The following is a 23,720-nucleotide window of genomic DNA, read 5'->3' as shown; positions in this document are numbered from 1 at the left end:
AATGCAAAAAATTGCCTTATGCCAGAAGCAGTATCTGTTGCGTCATGCTCTCAGTCAGCAATGCTTGAGCCCTTTTGAATCAGCAGAGGGAGCCAACTTCAGTTTTGCTGCGAAGTCACTGCCTTCTAGTTCCAAAGGTGCAAATGTAGGGGCTACTATGTGAAGGCCATTTATTTGTTCTTAGTATGGAGAATGAGGGCATAGATAAAAAAGCTAATTGAGATAACTCCATAACCAGTAGCAAGTTTATGTTGCAAATTGAGTGGGGTGCAGTTAAAGCTAATGCCATGAATTACAGTAATGAAAGCAGTGTAATTTGCTGTTAATTCTCTAAACAAAACAATCCCATGCATGTCAGGATTTTGACACTTTAATCTTGGTTTCTGAAGGCGCTAGCAAGGTTGTAAAGAGAAAACCTAAGGGGAGGCAGGTTTCATCACTGGGACAAAGGATACAGAGCAACAGACAAAGGAAAAGGAAGGGGGTTTGAGGGGTGGGCGGAACAGGAGAGGAGCTCTTCTTTTTATCTAAAAGGAACAAAAAGGGAAATGGTGTTTAAAAACACACACACACACACACACACACACACACACACACACACACACGCACACCAGAAACAGTGCGACCGGAGGGAACCTAACAGCGGAATTCAGTTTTCTCTAACAAGGAGTGTTTTGGGGCCTGTGGAAGAGGAAGTAGGGATTGAATGGAAGGAACCCTTTTTAGTCCACCTGGAGGGCTGGCAGGGGTGGGGAGGGGTGGGAAACCAACACAGCCAGGCCAGAGCAGAAAGCAGTGTTGACTGCGGCTTTGGATTAGCCTGGGCGGGGGAGGATCCTGACAACAAGCTAGAATTAAGGGTGGGTCTAAAAACGTTCAAAACAAGCTCTGGTGAGGTGAGAGGTGGAATCAAATTTAAAAAGAAAGGAAAAAGGAAAATTATTAGAGAGATACGCTGTAGACTTTATTTTAAAACAGTGATTTTTTTGTTATTAAATAAAAAATTGAAAAATTATTTTTCCTAGAAATGTGGTATGGAAGATTATAGTTATAGATCTCCATGCATTTGAGCATACAGAGCCATCATCAGAATTTTTTCCCCCAAATTGCTAAGAGCTTTAATTAAAATATCACCTGTGATCTCACCACCCCAATATTATAATCATTGTAACATTTTGATATGTATCCTTTTGGAAAATGCGTATGTCCACATATAGATATATTGGATATTTATAAAAACATTGGTATCACACTGTATGTAATAATGGTAGCTAAGGCCTGCTGAGAGCTTAGTAGATGCTAAGTGCTATTGTCAGGGCTTTCCCTGTAATACTGTATTTAATCTTCACAACAACCTGGTGAGGTAGTAATATCATTCCTATTTTGTAAATGATGCCCAGAGAGGTTAAGAAACTTGCTCAAAGTCACACAGTTAATAGTTGGTACTTGATCACTGACCATCTGACTCTACAGGCTTTTAATCCTTATAGCGAATTATCTTCCATATCAGTATTGGATAATCTGCTTTCTTTTCACTTAAAAATAACATATAACGGACATCCTTTCCTGTCAATACAGAACTTCATCATTAATAAGTCATCATAATGTATCAGTCCTCCACTGATGGACAATTTAGGTGGTTTCACTTTTTTTGCGAGTATATACATACATCTCTGTTCATTTATTCCATTATTTTAATAATTTATTCCTAAAGGTGAGATTTCTAGGTTAAATGCTTTTTTGGGGGTAACACTGTGATTTCATTTTGAGAAAGAATTTCAATGAGCATTCCACCAGCATTGAGTTCTGAAGGCTTTGCGAGCTAACCTTGAAGTTGTACTCACATGTCGGAGATTCCCTGTTGCCACCTAGTGGCACCATCTCTAAATTGTTAGTAGCAACATTGTGTGATCATTCAAGAACTCTCCAGGGAAGATCTTGAGCAAAATGTCCTCAATTTTTCATTATTATAAATAATACTGTAATGATTAAATTTATTCATATTTAAAATCACTTCCTTAGGGAATAGAGTCATAGACATTTTATACATTGTCAAAAGGTATAAACATTAATTTTTTGTCTTATAAATGTAATACATATTATAAATATAATAAAAAATGAAAAATTACATTGAATTATAAGAAAAAAAATGCCCTGTAATTTCATCAGCCAGAAAAACCACTTTTTAGGGGCCATTTAGGTAAATTTTATTTTAATATTTTAAAAAACAAAATTAGTATTATAAGTGTCACAATTTAATAATCTGCTTTTTTTTTAAAGTTCATGTTTTGGGGAGAGGTTATATCTTACTGATCTGACTGCCTCCTGGGGCTCTCTTTTTTTTTTTTTTGCTGTACGCGGGCCTCTCACTGCTGTGGCCTCTCCCGTTGCGGAGCACAGGCTCCAGACGCACAGGCTCAAGGGCCATGGCTCATGGGCCCAGCCGCTCCGCAGCATGTGGGATCTTCCCAGACCGTGGTACGAACCTGCATCCCCTGCATCGGCAGGCGGACTCTCAACCACTGCGCCACCAGGGAAGCTCTCTCCTGGGGCTCTTAAGATCAGGAACTTTGCCTTATTTACTGTTGTATTAGTAACACCTGCAACAGTGCTTGACAAATACTGGTTGACCAAGCAAGTTTTGCAAGAGCTGAAATAAGCATATCTTTTTCTTTCCTTTTTTCCTCCCCATTTTTATGAGGTTAAGTCTCTCAGGCTATGGAATGCTTGATCCCATCTTAAGGGGAAATAGTTTCAATATGTTTTTTTAAAGATTTTTTTTTTTTTTGATGTGGACCACGTTTAAAGTCTTTACTGAATTTGTTACAATACTGCTTCTGTTTTCTGTTTTAGTTTTTTGGCCGTGAGACATGTGGGATCTTAGCTCCCCGACCAGGGATTGAACCCGCACCCCCTGCATTGGAAGGTGAAGTCTTAACCACTGGACGGACAGGTAAGTCCCTATTTTCAATATTTTAATTTGCTGATTATTTTGGGCTATTCTTAACTCTGCTATCCCTCTTCTTTTCGCTTACTGCTTTCAGTAGTCAGGTGGCATGAGAGACAAAAGGAGCTCCCAGATGAGTGTAGTTAGAAAACTTGCTGTGAGAGAGAAGTGGGCACCCAGGTAATTGAGTGGGGAGAGCCTGGGGCTGGAGGGTCAACCAATATGCCCTCGTGGTTGCCCCTGAACCAACCGCTTGGTTACCTGGGGTGTAAAATGAAGGCGCTGGCCTCTGGGGTCCTTTGCAGCCCTAAGGGTGTGGGAGTTGATGATCTTAATGTCTGCGTGTGGCGGGTTCAAGGGGGGCAAGTGTCATCTTGAAGATAGAGGCAGATGGGTGAGGAATGAGGCACCAGCAGAGAAAGGGGGGGCAGGGCCAGCTGTGTGCGTGTGTGACCTGCTCTGTGACACAGGCCCCTACTGCACGCAGGAGGACCCCTGCTTGGTTTACTTTAAGTTCTGCTTTGGCCATCCTGAAAATTTTTAATAATTTTTGAAAAAGGGACCTCACATTTTCATTTTGTACTGGGCCCTGCAAATTATGGGTTGTGGTCCTGGGTAGGGAAAAGGATGGAGGTGGAGGCACAGAAGACAAGAGAGATGTGGCATCGAGGGGAGAAAGAGCAGAATGTGAAAAGAAAGGGGCATGGTATCCCCCCATCTAGTGGCTGCCACCCAGGTGTTGAGTCCCCAGAGTCCCCCACCAAATGCTCCACCAGTTACCTGAATCCTGGGGTCCCTTTCAGCCTCCTTCATGTATCCCATAGCCCCTAATCAGCCATACTTTCCAGTATCTACTGTTCTCCCCCTTCACAGAAAATTATTGTCAGGCAGCCTTCATTAAGAGTAGTCATTTTTTGGGCTTCCCTGGTGGCGCAGTGGTTGAGAGTCTGCCTGCCGATGCAGGGGACACGGGTTCGTGCCCTGGTCCGGGAAGATCCCACATGCCGCGGAGCGGCTGGGCCCGTGAGCCCATGGCCGCTGAGCCTGCGCGTCCGGAGCCTGTGCTCCGCAACGGGAGAGGCCACAACAGTGAGAGGCCCGCGTACCGCAAACAAAACAAAACAAAACAAGACAAACTCAAATTAAATGACGACCATTTAAAAAAATAAAAAGGAGTAGTCATTTTTTTTTTCCTGTGAATTCAGCAGAATTTGCACCTTAATCCACTAAATATTTTGAGGTATAAGCTTATGTCTACTTTGCCTGCCTGACACTTATGCTCACGCCTGAAGAGTCGGGAAGTTAGAAAACATCTATCAAGTGTGTGCACCTTGGCTGAAGGCAGAGAAGCCACGCCTACCTGCTCAGGTGTTCTTTGTCTCACCAGGCACAAGAAAGCCAGGAGAGAATCCAAAGGCATGCTTTCAAGAGTTTGTGGCAGCTCGCTCTTTGCAGAGGGAGTGAAGCTATGCAGGCTGGGTGACAGCAGCGTGGAAGTTAAAGTAGGCCTGGAAAGACACAAAATATGATCTCTAAAGTTAATCAGTCATTTTTTTACAGAATCCCAGACATTTAAATCTCACAGCTGAATTTCCAGATTACCTGCGGGCATTGCAAAGAATTGAGGGGTAAGGTACCATGAGGTATTATTAATTTACAAATAAGTATTATTTACTTACCTTCAACAACATGCCAGGTGCTGTGATAGGAGCTTTAAGTAGTTTTTTGCATATAATCCTCATAACAACCCAGTGTGGTAAGTCGTTACTGGTTTTATTTTACAGATTTTAATCTCAAATACAGAGATTAAAAATATGTATTAGGTCTCAATAGTAGAATCAATATACAGAGAGCTTTCTGAAGGCAGGGAAGGTGATCCTTAAGGGATATGGAAATAGCTATATTCCCATTTATTTGATTCATTCCTAGACAAGTAAAATGACTTATTCGAGTCTTCAAGGTCCTACTCTGGCCATCGAGTTTCCTCTGACCTTATGTCTGGGAGTCAGGGCCCTGGGGGTAAGACTTCTTAGACCTCTCATGTTAGACTTCTCAGATTTCCCCCATTTGAGACTTCCCATCTCCCAAAGGAATGGGTGGAGCGAGATGGTCTGTAATGGGAAATCATTATTACCTCTCTTTCCTCATTAGCCTCTAACAGAAATTCAGTATTTCCTTCAATTACAAATACAGGCCACAAACCACAGTTTTATTAGCAGTATCTGAGACTTAAAAAAATTTTTTTTGTATACATCATGTAATTTATTTATTTTAAAATTATTAATTTATTTATTTTTGGCTGCGTTGGATCTTCGTTGCTGCGTGTGGGCTTTCTCTAGTTGCAGCGAGCAGGGGCTACTCTTTGTTGTGGTGCGCAGGCTTCTCATTGCGGTGGCTTCTCTTCTTGCAAAGCACGGACTCTAGGTGTGCGGGCTTCAGTAGTTGTGTCACGTGGGCTCAGTAGTTGTGGCTCACGGGCTTAGTTGCTCCACAGCATGTGGGATCTTCCTGGACCAGGGCTCGAACATGTGTCTCCTGCATTGGCAGGTGGATTCTTAAGCACTGTGCCACCAGGGAAGCCCCTCTTTTAACCATTTTTTAAATGTACAATTCAGTGACATTAATTACATTCACACTGTTGTACAACTATCACCAGGTTTTAAAAATATTTTGTTAGCTATATATATATTTTTATAAATTTATTTATTTTATTTGTGGCTGCGTTGGGGTCTTTGTTGCTGCACGTGGGCTTTCTCTAGTTGCGGCGAGTGGGGGCTACTCTTCGTTGTGGTGCGCGGGCTTCTCATTGCGGTGACTTCTCTTGTTGAGAGCATGGGCTCTAGGCGTGCAGGCTTCAGTAGTTGTGGCTCGCGGGCTCTAGGCACGCAGGCTTCAGTAGTTGTGGCTCATGGGCCTAGTTGCTCCATGGCATGTGGGATCTTCCCAGACCAGTGCTCGAACCCATGTCCCCTGCATTGACAGATGTATTCTTAACCACTGCTCCACCAGGGAAGCCCTGTTAGCTATATTTTAATGTAATAGGTTTCCTTGTGATTGTATTTGTTTTATACGCTTAAAAGCATTCATCTCGGAAGGAGTTAATATGGTTCATCAGACATCTAAAGGGCTCTGGGACACAAAAAAGGTTAAAAATCCCCAATCTATAGGCTCTTTCCACTTTTAACATCCTATGACTATATGAATCTAAATCAATCCAGCTTTCTTTTAATAAATGGGGATTATAATGTTTCTCTGCCCTATCTACCCTTGGGTATTGCCACTTAATGCGCTTTTTGTCGGTGCTGTAGGGTACGCAGCAGGCAGGCAAGCCCCAGCACTGCCCTCCGCACAGCATTAGTATTCCTGGACAGTCTTCAGCATGTGAAGACCCTTGGAGGTTCAGGACTTGGGGTCATCCAGGAGCCCTGTCTCTGAAAGCCTCCAGTGAATGTGGCTGTCAGGAAGCGTTCTCCGCTTCACTTCTGTGCCCGAATCAGGCCAGGGAACCGTAGACCAGTAGGTATTTGCTTCCCCTGGGCCATTCTTAGGATGGGCCGCATTAGCTGGTGAGTGTGAATCACTTGATGTAAGACATTTGATATAGTTGGGAAGATACCCATTTATTCAGTTCATTCCTTTGTTCAATCATCTGTTCAGTCATTGAATAAAAATTTACTGAGTGCTTATGTATGTGCCAGGATACTTTAGTGAAAAAAGAAAAAAAAAGGCCATAGGTTTTGCCCTTATGGAGCTTACATTCTAGTAGAGAGGAGGGAAGAGATAGACAATAACCAAAATAAAAAAAGTGCACTATATAGCATATGATGACGATGAATTCTGATACAAAATGAAGTAGGGAAGTGCTGTTGGGGATAGGTTGTAATAATTCCTACCAATGGGAAGTGGGTTGACTGAGGAGGAAGTACACCGTGGGTAGCAGAGACCCTTCTGCTGCCTTCCCTTTTGGGATATGCCTGCCAGCAGAGAACATTTGTTCCCACTTGTTTTCAGCCACGTGTAAACCTTGAAGGCCCAGTGGTGTGCGGAGCACTCCCTGAGGGGATCCAGCGTCCTCTGTTACTTGACTGGATGAGTCTCCAGGGGGACTGGGGATCCTACATCTAGAGCCAGATTCTCTATATTAGCTTTGTCAGTTTTCTTATTTTTAAAAATTAAAAAAAGTATTTATTTAGGGCTTCCGTGGTGGCACTGTGGTTGAGAGTCTGCCTACCGATGCAGGGGACACGGGTTCGTGACCTGGTCCAGGAAGATCCCACATGCTGCAGAGCGGCTGGGCCCATGAGCCATGACCGCTGAACCTGCGCGTCTGGAGCCTGTGCTCCGCAACGGGAGAGGCCACAACAGTGAGAGGCCCGCGTACCGCAAAAAAAAAAAAAAAAAAAAAAAAATTATTATTTTTTTTTAATAAATAAAATGGGGATTATTAAATAATCCCAGTGGGGATTGGCTGCACTGGGTCTTAGCTGTGGCACACGGGATCTTTGTTGCAGCATGCGGAATTTTTTTTTTTCAGTTGCGGCATGTGGGATCTGCATCTCTGATCAGGGATCGAACCTGGGCCCCCTGCATAGACTGCGCAGAGTCTTAGCCACTGGACCACCAGGGAAGTCCCTGCCAGTTTTAAAAGTGATGTTTTGGTCTCCACATGCGGATCCTTTAATTTCTTCGTTGTTTTAGAACATAGGCAGGGAAACGGGATGCTATTTGTTGGTGTTCCAATCAACTCCCCCAGTGTTTTTGTATTTGGGTTTTTGATGCATTTCTTCCCTTCTGAATGTGAGTCCTCCAGGGCAGGAAGGATATTGGCCTTTTCCTCTGCCTGGGATATCCCTACTGTGCCTAGGATAGTACTTGGCACAAAGAATGTACTCCATAAATCTTTATTTACTAGGTAAGTTTCATGTAAAGTACAGTAGCCACTGACTTTTGGTTGTGGATTCATCGGAAGCTTACTGTGCTATAGGTCAAATGAACTGTAAGGGCAAAGGCATTTTTTTTCTGAAGCTGCCCCTATTAACCCATAACTTATTTAAAGGGATAATAATACTTTCCATGGAACATATATTTAAAACAAACCCTTAGACATTATGAAATCTTTTCTAAAACGCAGGATATTAGGTGATTTTTTTTTCACACAACTCATGTTAACTTGACAGCTCCCACAATTAACATTGTAATTCACTTGTGAAGCCCAAGGTGAGTCAGTATTTAAGGTTTCTACCATCATAGCACTGAGTATAGCCTGGAATGTAAAATAGTACATGAGATATTTCAAGAGCTTCAGGTATTTGACAACCAATTATGTAGCAGACATGATGCTGTACTGTATACACACAAAATACATTGTGCTGGACACGGGCTTACACAGAGATAAATAACATACACCCTCAACCAGTGAGCTCCTAGGGACTAGGGTTATGAAATAATATTAGGGCTTATATGTACCTAGCACTATCTTAAAGGCTTCTTTTTTTAACACATTTAATACAACAACCTGGTAATTTAGCTGCTATAACATTCCCCACATTTTATTGAACATGTAGCAAGCAGCCTTGGGAGATATACTGTCTCCCTTTGGAGCAAAGAGCACTTTCCCTGAACTCAGGGTTCCTCTCCTGTAACCACACTGCGTGTGCAGGTTTTTGCATCTCCCTGTGGGAACCGGGGCTCAAGGAATCAGTGTAATACATGCTGATTCTCTGGCTACTGCAGTTGTCTTCAGTAATAGACTGTCATTTGTTTCTGACCCAGGAGTTTCGTGTATTCTGCCGGCATCTATGAAAGTATGGCAGGCTAACTTGCTAGTTTGCAAGTAGGGCAACATCTCAGACCCTTCCCAGTTCTTGATGTTCACGAAGTGGGAAATGGAAAGACAGATGGTTCAAGAACTTGCCCAAAGTCACTCTGCCAGTAAGTGGAGGAGGTGGGATCCAGACTTTTGCCGTCTAGGGAAGCCGATGAGCTTACTTCCAGGCATATGTGGTTTGAGGTGCCTTGGGCCATCTAGCTGGTGCTATATCCAGTAGGTCTTTGATCATATATGGAGGAACCCAGAACGTAGGCTCTCATTTGGGAACCAGTCACATTAATGTTGTTGCCGAGATGATGAAGTGGGGATTGAATGTATGGATTCCTCTAAAATCTTGGTTACGGAGAGACAGAGATAGCTTGAATGCTAGAGAAGGACATAGAGGAAAAAATAACTTATTTATGAATTTTTAATTGGACGCAGACCCGAACATGTAAAAATATTGTTGGAAAAGAACCACTAGCGGGATGAGGTTGAAGGTAGAGGAGAGGAAAGTTGGTGGAGTCAGTGCCCTAAGGAAATGGAAACTGATGAAACCCAGATCATACATTTTCCACTGAGGTGGGAAGGAAGGAGGGAAAGATAGGTAAGGTGCTGATAGGTGTGTAGATATCTGGATGGTGTAGGGAGTTGAGGGAGTCCTTCTCTAGAATTGGCTAGATCACTGCTAAGAGGAACGAGGAAGGTATTGGGGTGGGGCTTCAGGAGAACAGTGTAGGTTAGAGCGAGGAACAGCAGATGGAACTGTCTGTAGACCGTTGACTCTCCTATGTTTGGCCCCATGCCTTGCACATAGTAGGTGAAATTAAATGAATTGAATTAATGAGTAGACACATGTAGAGAGATTCTTAGGCAAGGTACTGAGGTGCTGGTTGAGGAGACCACCTTTCTGCAGAGGCTAGTTTCTGAGATGCTGAGTTAGATGGAGTTATGGGCAGGGAACAGTCTCCTATTTGGTGACTGCCTGCAGCCGCTAAGTGGGTAGCACCCAGCCCACCTGCTGAGAGATAGCAAGACAGTCAATCCTGGGCCCCAGGCAGGGCCAAAGTGGGGATCAGCTGGGATGGGGAAGGAATAGTACAGCTTGAGTTCTCCCCTTTGACCACTATGGATGCCAAGAGGTTGAAGCCTGGTCATGTCTGGATTCTAAGCATATTATAGAGCAAACAATAATTATTTATCATGATGTGCTCTGAGAATAAATTCAATGATATGACCTCGTTCCAAATGGGATCAGTTTTTATTTTTAATGTATTTATAGACTTGAGGTTCAGGCTTCCAAGGGAATGAGATAAAGGGATAGAGGTCAATAAAGGGGGTGAGAAATACAGCTCAAAATGAGCCAAGGGGCATTCCATTTTAGAAGAAATGTGTCTGTGACCGGCCAGAAAATGAAGATAATGGTTGTAAAGAGAAGACAGTCATGAGAGAAAGATTTTAAGTAACTTTCCATTACTTGGCAATATTTTAAATTTGGCTACATCTGACACCAAGAGGTGAGGGAGAAAGCCAGCCCATAATTCTAAACTAAATTAAAACTGCTCCTGAGGCATCTGAAGATTTTGATTTTGGAGAATAACTGGTTTTTGTTTCAGTTCACACAAGTCAGCAGGCAGGGTGAAAAAAGCACTGACCTGCAGCAAAGCATTAACCTTCCAAGCAGTGGGTCTTGGTTTCCATAAGTGCAGTGTAGGAGAAAACTCTACAAACCTTCTGCATCTAAGCTGAAAGGGTGCTGTACAATTTAAATGTTCAGGAACCTCCACCCACACGCATTTAGCAGGTGTCCAAGGATACAGCAGCTCATGGTCTTGACCTGCAGTGAAGGACAGAGTGATAGTATATCTCAAGAGAGCTATTTATAGGACACTAGTGCATGTCATTTTCTTTAACTATCATCTACTCTTGATGTTTGGGGGCTCTGCCATTTATTTCAACATTAAATTATAGGTTTTTAAAACTAGACCATTGTGCCTGACCATCCAGTGGTTTCCTATTACTCACCTGTCACTGCTTGGGAAAGTCATCTGAGGAAATGTAATGAGATCACTGGGGCAACCCCTTTTCCAGGCTAATTATTCCAGCACTCTGTATTGCATTGTTATTTTTAGTTTACTAACATTAGCTTTCTTTCTTCCTAAGGAGACTTGAGTCCACTCAATTTCCCTGTAAAAGATGCAAATTGCAATTTTATTTATTTTTTCTCATTTCCTCGGAAACTATAACCCTCGTGCCCAGCCCCATTTTCTCTTTTCTCTTTTTTTTTTTTTTTGATTTTCTTACAGAGCAGGGATTAAATCTGATCACTGCAAGATGACATTGCAAAAGCAGGCTGGACACATTTTCAAGTGGCCAGGCTTTTGCAGGGGAAGGCTACTGGGAAGGGTGGCTTCCATTCATTCAGTGGGGCAACAGCTCTGAACTCTTCTTCCGGCTCTGGCCCTGACACCTCTCCAATCTATTCTCAGTCCAGCAGCCAGGGTGATCCTGGTAAGACATCAGTGGATCGTAAGAGTCCTCTCCCCAAACCCTACCCCATCTGTCCCCCCCATTCCCTCCTCTCTTCGCTGTTTTCCCTCCTTCACTCTGCTTCCCCCTGGGACTTTCTTACCGTCCCTCAAACACACCAGGAATGCTCTTGCCTGAGGACTTAGCCCTTGCTATTTCCTCTTCCTAGAATTCCCTTTCCCCAAATTCATATTTTTTTTCACAAGGAATGTGAATAGTTTTATTTTTGTAAATGTATTAAAAATTCTTTCATTTTATATGGAGCCTAGAATTTGAAAAAGAATAGATACTTGTATATGTATAACTGAATCATATTGTTTGCTGTCTCGCACCCTTAAAGTCTTTACTCACCGAGGCCATCCTTGACCATTCTATTCTTATATTGCAAGCCCCTCCTCCAACCCTCACCTGGAAATCCCTCTTTGCTGTCCCTGTGTTCCTTCTCTCCACAGCACTTATCACCAACTATCACTACGTGCATTTCGTTTTTATTTTTTCATGTCTGTTTCTCCCCATCAGCATATAAACTCCAAGAAGACAAAACAGTTTGTGTATTTTGTTATTGCCCTGTCCCTACCGCTTAGAAGAGAGCCTTGAATGAATCGGTAAGTATGTTACCTAACTAGTGACATGTTTCAGGAAGCCTACTGACATTTTATAAGGTCATCCCTTAATACTGCCTGGAATCTCCCTTCTCTTGGTGTGCCGGTGGTATCCTTCCACAAATAGAAACCACAAATGCCCATAACCTTCCCAGAAAAGAGCAGAAGAAACACAGAAGCACAATGGATTGTTAACGTATGTCTATGTTTCTGAACACCTGGAAAATAGGTCATTCATAGTCTTTCCCATATAGTTAAGAACTCTATTAGCACCATTAGCAAGTTATCGGCAGTGAGTTGGAAGTAAGTCTGTGTGTCATAATCTTTCCCCAAATAAAGGGTACAATTTTAATAGCTCTGAAAGATGTCTTTGACTGAATTTGTTCAACTTGGCTTTATTTTTTGCAGAAGTGATTTCTCTGTATCAGGGATCATTTTTTCAACTCATTCAATATTTATTAAGCAGCTTCTATTCCAAGCAACAATATCATGCACTGTGTTGGAGTTATTTCATTTATGAACTTCTATTAGCAGTCTTGCATTGGGGTATTTGGTTTCTACTGAGCCAGGCCCTTGGTAAAGGTGTTAATTATTTTCCCTTTTAAGAATCCCCAGGAGGCTACACCTGTTAAAAACAAGACAACAGGCCCAAAATGGAGTTGCTTATGCTAAGCTCCACATCATCAAACTGAGACTTGACTTAATTACAGTTTTAGCTTTCCCAGAAATGGAATCTTTTTATTTTTAAATTAAAAAATTTTTCTCTGCATTGGGTCTTTGTTGCTGCATGCGGGCTTTCTCTAGTTGCAGCGAGCGGGGGCTACTCTTCGTTGTGGCGCACGGGCTTCTCATTGCAGTGGCTTCTCTTGTTGCGGAGCATGGGCTATAGGCATGTGGGCTTCAGTAGTTGCAGCTTGCGGGCTCAGTAGTTGTGGCATGTGGGCTCAGTAGTTGTGGCTCACGAGCTCTAGAGCGCAGGCTCAGTAACTCTGGCACATAGGCTTAGCTACTCCGCGGCATGTGGGATCTTCCTGGACAGGGATCGAACCTGTGTCCCCTGCATTGGCAGGCGGATTCTTAACCACTGCGCCACCAGGGAAGTCCCCAGAAATGGAATCTTAAACCAGTCCATCAGGAAAGGCCTGATCAGCACGAGTTAGGTAATCTGCCTGATGTTCCCTGCCATTTCCCTAAAGGAAAGTGACCTTACAATAACCAACCTGCTTTTTGGCCTAGTATAATTTTCTTATTCCTGCTCCATTCTGACTATAAAAATCATTTTGTACAGCTCCTAGGAGCTCCTTTCTATCTGCTAGATGGGTTGCTGTCTGATTCATGAATTGTTGAATAAAGCCAATAAAATCTTTAAAATTTACTCAGTTGAATTTTGTTTTTTAACACACCCTTTGAGAGACGCAGTTCATTCTCCTGGGGAAGGTCTAGCTTTTTGGTAAGTCCCAGTCTTGGTCTCAAAGGTCTGTTTTGCTTCCACCAAATTCCCAAAGAAACCAACAGATAGGATTTCCCCAGAGCAGCTTCTGCTGTTCTGTGTTTATACGCAGTCTTTTGTGGGGATATATATTTTATATATATATATATATATATATATATAAAATATGTATATATAAAATCCTCTTTTGCACCAGTTTACTCATTGCTCTTTCAGGGACTGATGGGTTCCAACTGTGATTTGCACTCCCTTCTTTTTAATTTATTTTATTGAAATATAGTTGATTTGCAATGTTGTGTTAATTTCTACTGTACAGCAAAGTGATTCAGTTATACATATATATATACACGTTCTTTTTCATATATTTTCCATTATGATTTATCACAGGATATTGAATATAGTTCCCTGTGCTATACAGACGGACATTGTTGTTTATCCATCCTGTATATAATAGTTTACATCTGCTAATCCCAAGCTCTCAATCCATCCCTCCCACACCCCCTGCACTCCCATCTTTTATTTAAAAAATTTATTTATTTATTTATTTTGGCTGCATTGGGTCTTCGTTGCTGCACACGGGTTTTCTCTAGTTGCGACGAGCAGAGCTACTCTTCGTTGTGGTGCGCGGGCTTCTCATTGTGGTGGCTTCTCTTGCTGTGGAGCACGGGCTCTAGGCACATGGGCTTCAGTAGTTGTGGTGCAAGGGCTTAGTTGCTCCGTGGCATGTGGGATCTTCCCGGGCCAGGGATCGAACCTGTATGCCCTGCATTGACAGGCGGATTTTTTATTTTTAACATCTTTATTGGAGTGTAATTGCTTTACAATGGTGTGTTAGTTTCTGCTGTATAACAAAGTGAATCAGCTATACATATACATACATCCCCATATCTCCTCCCTCTTGCATCTCCCTCCCACCCCTCTAGGTGGACACAAAGCACCGAGCTGATCTCCCTGTGCTATGGGGCTGCTTCCCACTAGCTATCTGTTTTACATTTGGTAGTGTATATATGTCAATGCCACTCTCTCACTTCGTCCTGGCTTACCCTTCCCCCTACCCGTGTCCTCAAGTCCATTCACTATGTCTGTGCCTTTATTCCTGTCCTGGCCCTAGGTTCTTCAGAACCACTTTATTTTATTTTTTATTTTTTTTAGATCCCATATATATATGTCAGCATACGGTATTTGTTTTTCTCTTTCTGACTTACTTCACTCTGTATGACAGACTCTAGGTCCATCTACCTCACTACAAATAACTCAGTTTTGTTTCTTTTTATGGCTGAGTAATATTCCATTGTATATATGTGCCACATCTTCTTTACCCATTCATCTGTCAATGGACACTTAGGTTGCTTCCATGTCCTGGCTATTGTAAATAGAGCTGCAATGAACATTGTGGTATATGATGCTTTTTGAATTATGGTTTTCTCAGGGTATGTGCCCAGTAGTGGGATTGCTGGGTCGTATGGTAGTTCTATTTTTAGTTTTTTGAGTTACCTCCATACTGTTCTGCATAGTGGCTGTATCACTTTACATTCCCACCAACAGTGAAAGAGGGTTCCCTTTTCTCCATACCCTCTCCAGCATTTATTGTTTGTGGATTTTTTGATGATGGGGCAGGCGGATTCTTAATCACTGTGCCACCAGGGAAGTCCCTCCCTTCTTAAACATAATCAACATATATTCAGTTTCATTCATTCATTGTAGTATAGTAGTTAAGCATGTGGGCTTTGGTGTGCCAAGTACAATTTCCAGAACATTGAAAATCTAACTCTCATACAAGTATAGAATGAACATGTGCCACACATTTAATTAACTCATTAATGAGGGAAGTAGCAGGATGGTAAACCTGGTTCAAAGGATTACAGTTGGGACAGAAGTATTTACAGTCATTGAAAGAAAGAATGCTGGAATGAGACTGCTGTATTAGATGCAAAATGAGCTAATCTCCTAGAGAACAATACAGCTGTAACCTCTGGAGTTATCTTTTTCACTAGAGAGAAGCTCACTTGCCCTGCTATAGGTCAAGAATCATTTGAATCACCCTCAGCTTTCTACAAGTTAATATCTACTCTTACAAAGTTGTAGACTATCCTAATCAATAGTAAAGAGCGAGTCATTAGGGTAAACCCCCTAGAGACTAGGATAATTCTGGAGTGGCTCTGTAATGGTCCAGCATGACATTGAAAAGATGGGCAGCCATCCTTTGTGTGTTTCCAAGTTTTGGATATTTTTGTCTTCACAGTTAGTTAGGTTGCCTGGATTCAAATCCTAGTTCCCATTTCCACTAGCTGTGACCTTGTCCAAGTTATTTAACTTCTCTAAGTCTCAAGTTTCCTCATCCGTAAAGTAGAGATAACAATAGTTTCTACCACATTAGGTTATTGTGAGGTGTCAATGAGCTGATCTGTTTGAGGACAATAGAATAGAATAGAATATAGTAAGTGCTCAATAAGGCTTAGCTACTATTATTTATATGGGCACTAGGCTGAGCTGCAGGTAATCAGGGCTTGTGTCCTCTATGTCCTGGCCTTATAAGGGAGAGAACTGTGACCCTAAGGCCATCACAGATTTGGTTGTAGCAGTCAGAAGGAGTTCATGTCATTTAGGAGTTTCAGGGAACTGTCAGCTCCAGCCTGTGGTCAGAGTGGCTATTGGCAGTCCAGAGCAAAGCCTTGGTGGAGGCAAAGATGGGGACCCATGTGAGAGAAATAAGAGGTGGAACAAACAGAAAAGGAGAGCTGAGGGCCTGGTATTACTCACAAGTGGGGCTACTGAGCTAGTAGACATCTGAGTTTTACTTTCCTCCTTTACCTTCTTCCTGTTGAAGTCTCCATTGCATGTACTAGGTACTCTTCTCATACTTTTCTACTCTTCAAAGTTGAATATGATATAGTCCCTACCCTTAGGGAGTTCATAGACAAGCTGAGGAACCCAATGTGACCAACTGTTACAGTATGTATACAAAGTACCTGCCTCACATGAGAGATGTGTCTGCAGAAGGAAGGCTTTTTACTTCCTCAAGTTGTTCCATCAGGTGGCCTGGACCACAGAAGGGTGGCAGTGGAGTTTATGAATGTATTAGCAGAGCTCTAGCAATTGAGGGGTATTATGGGTTGAGTTGTGTACCCCCAAGACATATGTTGAAGTTCTATCCCCCAGGACCTCAGAATGACCTTATTTGGAAATAGGTTCTTTACAGATGTAATTAGTTAAATTAAGATGAGGTCATACTGCAGTAGCGTGGGCCCCTAATCTAACATGACTGGTGTCCTTATAAGAAGAGAAAAATTTGGACACAGACATGCATAGAGGGAAGACGATTCAAAGGCACATAGGAAGACAACCTGTGAAGATGGAGGCGTTGGTTGGAGCTATGCAGCCACGAGCCAAGGAATGCCTGGGGCTAACAGAAGCTGAAAGAAGCCAGGAAGTGTCCGCTCCCAGAGGCTTTGGAAGGAACATGACCCTGCTGACACCTTGATTTCTGACGTCTAGCCTTCAGAACTGTGAAAGACTACATTTCTGTTGTCCTAAGCCACCCAGATTGTGGTACCTTGTTACATCAGCCCTAGGAAACTAAACAGCGTTTTTTGGAGGTGATGTTATTTATAATTGCCTCAAAGTTTGTATTAAAAAATCATAGAATAGGTAAACATTGATATAAAATTTATAAAGCACAACTGACATACTCATTTCTAGAATGGTTTGGTCAAAGAGGAAGATCCATGAGACCAAAATGACAAAGAACACGAGGTAACGATCACTGAAGGCTTGTGATGCCCACACTCTTCTAAGTGCTATATACAGATTAATTAATTTACCTTTTTAACAACTCCTGTGAACTAGGTATTATTATTATCTCTGTGTTACAGATGAGGAAACTGAGGTATGGAGAGACTAAGTAATTTGCCCAAGGTCACAGTTCATAAGTAACAGGACTGGGATTTAAAACCAAGCCGTCTGGTTCTGGAGCTTATGCTCTTGACTGTGGCAGTGCTGGAGTCCTTTACCTGGACTTCAGGGACGGGGGAAGGGACATAAAATCACCAGCAGCATTCCACTGCCCACTACCCTCATAGTCACAGCTGTTGCTTCCTGAGTGGCTGCCCTCAAACACTCTCCCTCCAGATGCCTCCTGGAGCTACCTCTTCTTTTCTTTTTCTTCAACGGATTTAAAAAATGAGATGAAATTCACAAAACATAAAATTAAGCATTTTAAAGTGAATTCAGTGGTATTTAATAAATTCACAATATTATGCAACCACTACCTCTATCTGGTTCTGAAACATTTTCATCCTCCCCAAACCCGGTACCCGAGAGGTGGCCACTCCCCACTCTCCCCTCACCCTGGTCCTGGCACTCGCCAATCTTCTTTCTATCTCTATGGATCCACCGATTCTGGACATTTCATATAAATGGAATCTTAAAATATGTGGCCTTTTGTGTCTGCTTTCTTTCTACTGGCATAATGTTTCCGAGGTTCACCCAGCATGTATCCACACTTATCCTTTTTGATGGCTGAATAACATCCCATTGTATGTATGTACTGCAAACTATTTATCCATTCATCTGTTGATGGACATTTTAGGTTGTTTTTAACCTTCAGCTTGTGAATACTGCTGCTATGAACGTGAATGTACACGGTTTGTTTGAGTATCTGTTTTCAATTTTTTGGGGTCTATACCTAGGAGTGCAATTTGCTGGGTCATATATTATTTCTATGCTTAGCTTTTTGACCAAGTGTCTCTTCTTGTTTCTCATTTTTCCATGCTGATTCCTCATCACAAAACCCTACATGGAGTGTGGGGAAGCTGAAAATCCCACAACAGGCCAAAGAGTAAGGTCAGGAGTAAGGAAAGGCTAGGAACACGCCCACATTAATCATCCTTTATTTCATCTGTCACGCTTATTATGTGGGACTGTTTTCAAGTTTTGGGAAAACAGACTAAAAGTTTGCTCTTTAATATTGAATCATAGAACTTTCAGGCTGGAAGAGACCATAGAGATTTTCCAATTTGGTGAATTTTCAAACTTTCCATGGCTGACTTCTCTCAGGCCTCATGGGGAGGGCCCTGGGTTCCTCCCATCTCCCATCCACCCCTTAACCATACTGGTTAGTTTTTATTTCTCTTACATTTTGGATTTCTGAGTAAGATTTCACATGAAGAGCAGAGGGATAATATTTTAAAATCTAAGTTGTTTTTCGTTTCTGGTGTTTCTTTATATCCCTGGGTCCTTGACCCATTCAGTGAGCTTGACTTTCTGTGTTCATTGCCTTAGGAGAAGATGATTCAGAGAAAACAGAGGGACAAAGAATGGAAAGCATTCTTTGGTTGTAAATTTCAAAAGCCTGGGCTTCCAAAAGGGCAGATTTCTGTGTGTAGAACAGAGATTTGGGAAATGAGGAAAGGCAAAGACTCCTGCCTGAGGAAGGACTCATATCTGGGAGAGGGGGAAGAGGGGTGTAGTGAATTGTGGGAGGTCCCAGGGTGAGGGACCAGACTCTGATAGGTGCAGAGTCAGTCAGCATCTAGTGACTGCCAGGCTCCCCTGGCACATAAGCCATTGATGAATGGCTCACCTGTGTTAGGTATCAAAGGAACCAAGTCTCCACTGGAGTGAGCACTGTGTCCTCCATAAGGAGGAGCTTCGATAATGGATTTCTTGGTGTCTGGCAAGGACTCCCTTTTAGACCAACATGTGCATATCATCCAATGACGAGCATGAGGACCTCCATCTATGTCCCAATACTTTCTCATCCCTGTGGCATATGTGGCTAGCAGCCTATTCAATTTCCATGCACCTCTTTTTCCTTGCTGCTCTATCTCCAGTTTGGTTTGGGGGGCAATGTGCCCATCAAAAAATTCCCAGGCCTTCCCTGGTGGCACAGTGGTTGAGAGTCCGCCTGCCGACGCAGGGGACACGGGTTCGTGCTCCAGTCCGGGAAGATCCCACATGCCGCAGAGCGGCTGGGCCCGTGAGCCATGGCCGCTGAGCCTGTGCGTCTGGAGCCTGAGCTCCGCAACGGGAGAGGCCACAGCAGTGAGAGGCCCGCGTACCGCAAACAATAAAAAAAAAAAAATTCCCAGGCTTCCTTCAATGTCATGCGGATAGTTGTGGCCAATGAGATGTGAATGAAGCCTTCCATATTCCACTGGATGAGGCTTCCAGGAAAGCTATAGCTTTCCTAATAGAAATGGACAGACTCAGCTGGCATGGGCTCTTTGCCCTCTCCTGTCCCTCCTTTTCCTGCCAGACATGGAGACATGGTGCCCAGAGAGGCTACAGACACTTTGTGACCCCTTGCTGAGGATGGCAGAACAGAGATGTAGAAGGAGCCTGGTCCCTGAGCAGCTGCATTTGAGCTGGGCACCTGCTACTCAGTTTCCTTGTTACATGAGAGAAATAAATCCCTCACTTAATCTACTGTTTAGCTCCTGAAACAGGTAACTGAGCACACTTGGGCCCCATGACTCTGACTTCATGTGGACAGCTCCAGTGGGAACACCTGTGCCACATGCATGAGCCCCATCCCATGACTGATGGGGGTCATGGTTCTGGAGACCTGGAGAAGTGGTACGGTGTGGAAGGGAAAACCCCCTGAACTTGGGTGACTCCAAATGGAACCCATTTGCCATCTCCCTAGAGCCAGGACATTGATAGACTTTCCCCTTCCATGACAGAAGAACAGGTTCACTTAAAAAGAAAAAGTAGAATCCTCTGTTCCAGTCTAGCCCTCTCTCATTTTATGAGGGAAGAGAATGAAGTTTAGGGGCAGGAACTGACTTGCCCAGGATCCCACAGGTGGCTAATGGGGATTGGAAGGTAGGTCTCTCCCACACCCATCCTTTTCCCACCAACAGAGTGGTTCCCGTGCTAAGTTCCTTTATATTTTGTTTTGTTTTCTACTAAGGCGATCAGCTGAATATCTGGTGTGCCAAATTAGTGAAATTTGAGGGCTTTTGAATGAAAGTAAACAAGGATTAAGTAAATCGAATAATTTACAAGAGATCCAGATGGTAATTAAAAGGATTAAGCGTGGTATTTCTAAATGACAAATAGTTCTCTTAATTATTAATTGCCAAATTAAATGCAACAGCCTCATATGTTCTCATATTCTGATTTATTCATCAATGTACTTAAGAGAAGTGGAAAACATAAATTAACCGTACGTAAATTTCTATATTCATGAGCAAATGCAACAAGACAGGTCCCACTAGTGCAAAAGGGCTACAGCTGACATAGTTCGGGGCAGTGTTGATCCCATGTGACTCTCTGCCGCTAAGAAATGGTGTCGTGCTCTGGAAAGCTAGAACTGAAGATACAGTGCTTTCCCATGGAGTACAGTTTATGGACAATTGGTTGGGAAAACAACCGTGAAAGCTTTGAGACTAGCCCTTGGTAGGTCTTCAATATCTGAGCGTTTTATAGGGAACTCCCTGAGGGAGTGCCTTTGGATTTTGGTAGAGTACCCTCTAGTGGCCAAATATTTTCCTGCAGGTTTTTCCACAGGAAAACTAAAACAAAACTGTATGATGAGAATAATTTTGGAACCACCGTTTTTGTGGTGATTCTGTACCTCTTTTAGGAAAGCATTCCACTGCTTCAGATATTTTATGTTCAACAAAATTTTGCTAAGTCTCAACCTGGATTGCCTTTGATGCTGTTTCAATTCTCTACTTGGTTTTTCTTCAGTTGAAAAATGTAGTGACGCTTCTCCAAGCCCCTGAAATGCACACTTTCAAATTCTGCATTTAAAGACCAATTTAGTGGACCAAATGGAAGGAAGGAAACAACTTCTCCTACCTGCAGTCAGTGTAAAAGGAAAACTTGCTACCATTCCTGTGGTCAAGTTTTATTTTCTGGGTTAATTTAATCTAAAAATGATTTTCAATGTATGTGAGAGTACTTGGAAAACTGTCAAGTTTTGCACATATGTAAGTCTTATCTGCATCTCTGTCGTCTGTCTCAAGAGGCTAGGAAACAGGACTTCCCTGGTGGCACAGTGGTTAAGAATCCACCTGCCAATTCAGGGGACATGGGTTCGAACCCTGGTCTGGTAAGATCCCACATGCCGCGGAGCAACTAAGCCCGTATGCCACAACTACTGAGCCTGTGCCCTAGAGCCCGTGAGCCACAACTACTGATGCCCATGTGCCACGACTACTGAAGCCTGCATGCCTAGAGCCCGTGCTCTGCGACAAAGAGAAACCACTGTAATGAGAAGTCCGTGCACCACAACAGAGTAGCCCCCAGCTCTCCACAACTAGAGAAAGCCTGCGTACAGCAACAAAGACCAAACACAGCCAAAAATAAATAAATAAACAAATAAATAAATAGACTAGAAAACAGTCACCGAGCTCAATTGTAAAGGCAGAGAATCCTCAGCCAGAAGGATGGAAGATCATTCTTTCATTCCCTCCGCAAACATTTATTAAGCACATGCAGTTAGCAAACACAAAGAAGTTCTTAAAGAGCAGGTAGTCTAGTGAGGAGAGAGAAACATCACCAAATAGTTACTGTGAATGAGTGCTTTTATAAGACAAATTCCCTTAACATTAACCATAACACAGAACCACTTTTAAACCATAGAATTTGGACATAATGTCTAAAGACATACACCACCTGGTAACAATTATACATATATATCACATAAAGGAAAAAGAACTCACATCTGTTAATCATGGAATAATTCATTGGTTCAGATCATACCTTAACATTTCCTTTTATTCTGCCATTTTCTGAAATAACAAAAAAGAATACAGACATATCAAAAAATGAAAGAAAGAAGGAAAGAAAGAAAAGGGGAACGTTTCCGTGGCAAGCTCAGTGTCTGGCACACGGTAGAGACTCAACAAATATTTGAGAAATGAACAAATATATTACTAACAAGATGGGGGAAGGGACTGTTTTGAGTGGCTTCTGCAGCTGGTGGCCACAGAAGGAGACTGGGCCACATCTGTGACCAGGAGCCCTTTGGAGGAAGGGTTTGCTTCTTTTCTCTCGGGGTGATGGATGAAAAGAGTGACCAGTGGTCCTTGGACAGGGGCTCCTCTGCTGAGCCAGGGACAAAGTTCACACGCTCTACACGCAAACTCACACACCTGTCTTTTCCCATTGATCTCATATGATAAGCTCACAGTTTCCCTGGCTGGGTGCAATGTGCAGCTGAGAAACAATGGCTCCTTCTGGGGTGAGGGTGTAGCTCCTGTGTTGCTCTTTCCCTGCTAATTTACACAGACCAGGTCCATAGTCCCTTATTCAAAACCCCTGGGTCTGCCTCTGTTTTGGCCTTCAGCTGCTGTGCGTTTTAGAAAAGTAAAGCAGTGCACATGTTATATATAATTTAAAGCTCTCAGCACAGTCTGGGGAAATACCCCTTGACCTAACACATTAATATTTGTGCAGAAAAATATGACCATTCATACTCAGCAGGATCGATAAAAAATGTACAGAGCCTCATCCGTGTCAGGTCAGGTTTTGCCAGCAAATAGACTGTGATGACAAAAAAAAAGAAAAGAAAAAAGAAAAAGTTTTCAGAGTTTTTTGCGTTTCAGAAATGTGAATAAGGTTGTGGGCCTGTGTTCGGTCTTTCTAAAAGTGCCACCTTCCAAAGGTTCATTATTCATTTTACCGCAGAAGCACATACACGTAGCGCTTCAAGCTCTTCTCGGTAATTTCACGTTCTGACGTGTTTATTCCACATGCCCATCCTCTCCACATAGCCTAACACATAATGGGTGCTTAGCGAGTTTTTGTTAACTAAACAAACAACAGTCTTGCAAGATAAAAGTTATGATAACAGTAGTTTATGGCTGATAAAACCAAGCCCCAGGAGGTTGAGGGGCTGGGCCTAGGGTGACTGGCGTCTTGAACCCCTTGTGCTTTGTCCTCACATCCCTGCTGGTTTGCACACAATGGGCCTGAGGGGTTGTAAATACACCCAGGTTTTAAAAGGAAAAGAAGCTGGGTCTGAAGCCGGGGTTCTCGGCAGGGGGCGATTCTGTCTCCGCTCCTGGGGGCTGGGTGGGGGAGGATTTAGCAATGTCTGGAGGTGTTTTTGGTTGTCACAACTTGCCGGGAGTGCTACTGGCATCCGGTGGGTAGAGGTGAGGGATGCTGCTAAACAGCCTAAAACGCACAGTCCTGAAAGTTAATAGTGCTGAGGTTGAGAAACCTAAAGTTTCTAAAGGTATCACCCAATCAAGCTTAATTCAGAAAAAGCCCTAATCAAACCTCTTGAATTAGGACAGCATCCGATTCCTGTTGCTGTCACAGCCTCTCCATTACTTTGTGCAAACCCCTTACCTGCCCTGAGGCACCAGGCAGGAACTCGCCCAACCCCTTCTTTCTTTTTTTTGTTTTGTTTTTGTAAAACACCTC

At 42.9% G+C, this 23,720-nt stretch overlaps 1 long non-coding RNA gene across 1 annotated transcript in view; it reads left to right on the top strand.

Annotated features, from left to right (window-relative positions):
- The window catches only part of LOC132508235 (uncharacterized), a 99,763-nt gene that overhangs the window by 35,289 nt on the left and 40,754 nt on the right, over positions 1-23,720 (top strand). Inside the window, exon 2 of the long non-coding RNA XR_009536483.1 lies at positions 2,854-2,953. This is a non-coding gene — a long non-coding RNA (uncharacterized LOC132508235). The remainder of the gene's footprint in view (positions 1-2,853; positions 2,954-23,720) is intronic.

This window comes from Lagenorhynchus albirostris, chromosome 17 (genome assembly GCF_949774975.1).
Source record: "Lagenorhynchus albirostris chromosome 17, mLagAlb1.1, whole genome shotgun sequence".
NCBI classification, from domain to species: domain Eukaryota; kingdom Metazoa; phylum Chordata; class Mammalia; order Artiodactyla; family Delphinidae; genus Lagenorhynchus; species Lagenorhynchus albirostris.
The sequence above is the reverse complement of the archived record's forward strand: the minus strand, read 5'-3'. Positions and strand labels throughout refer to the sequence as shown.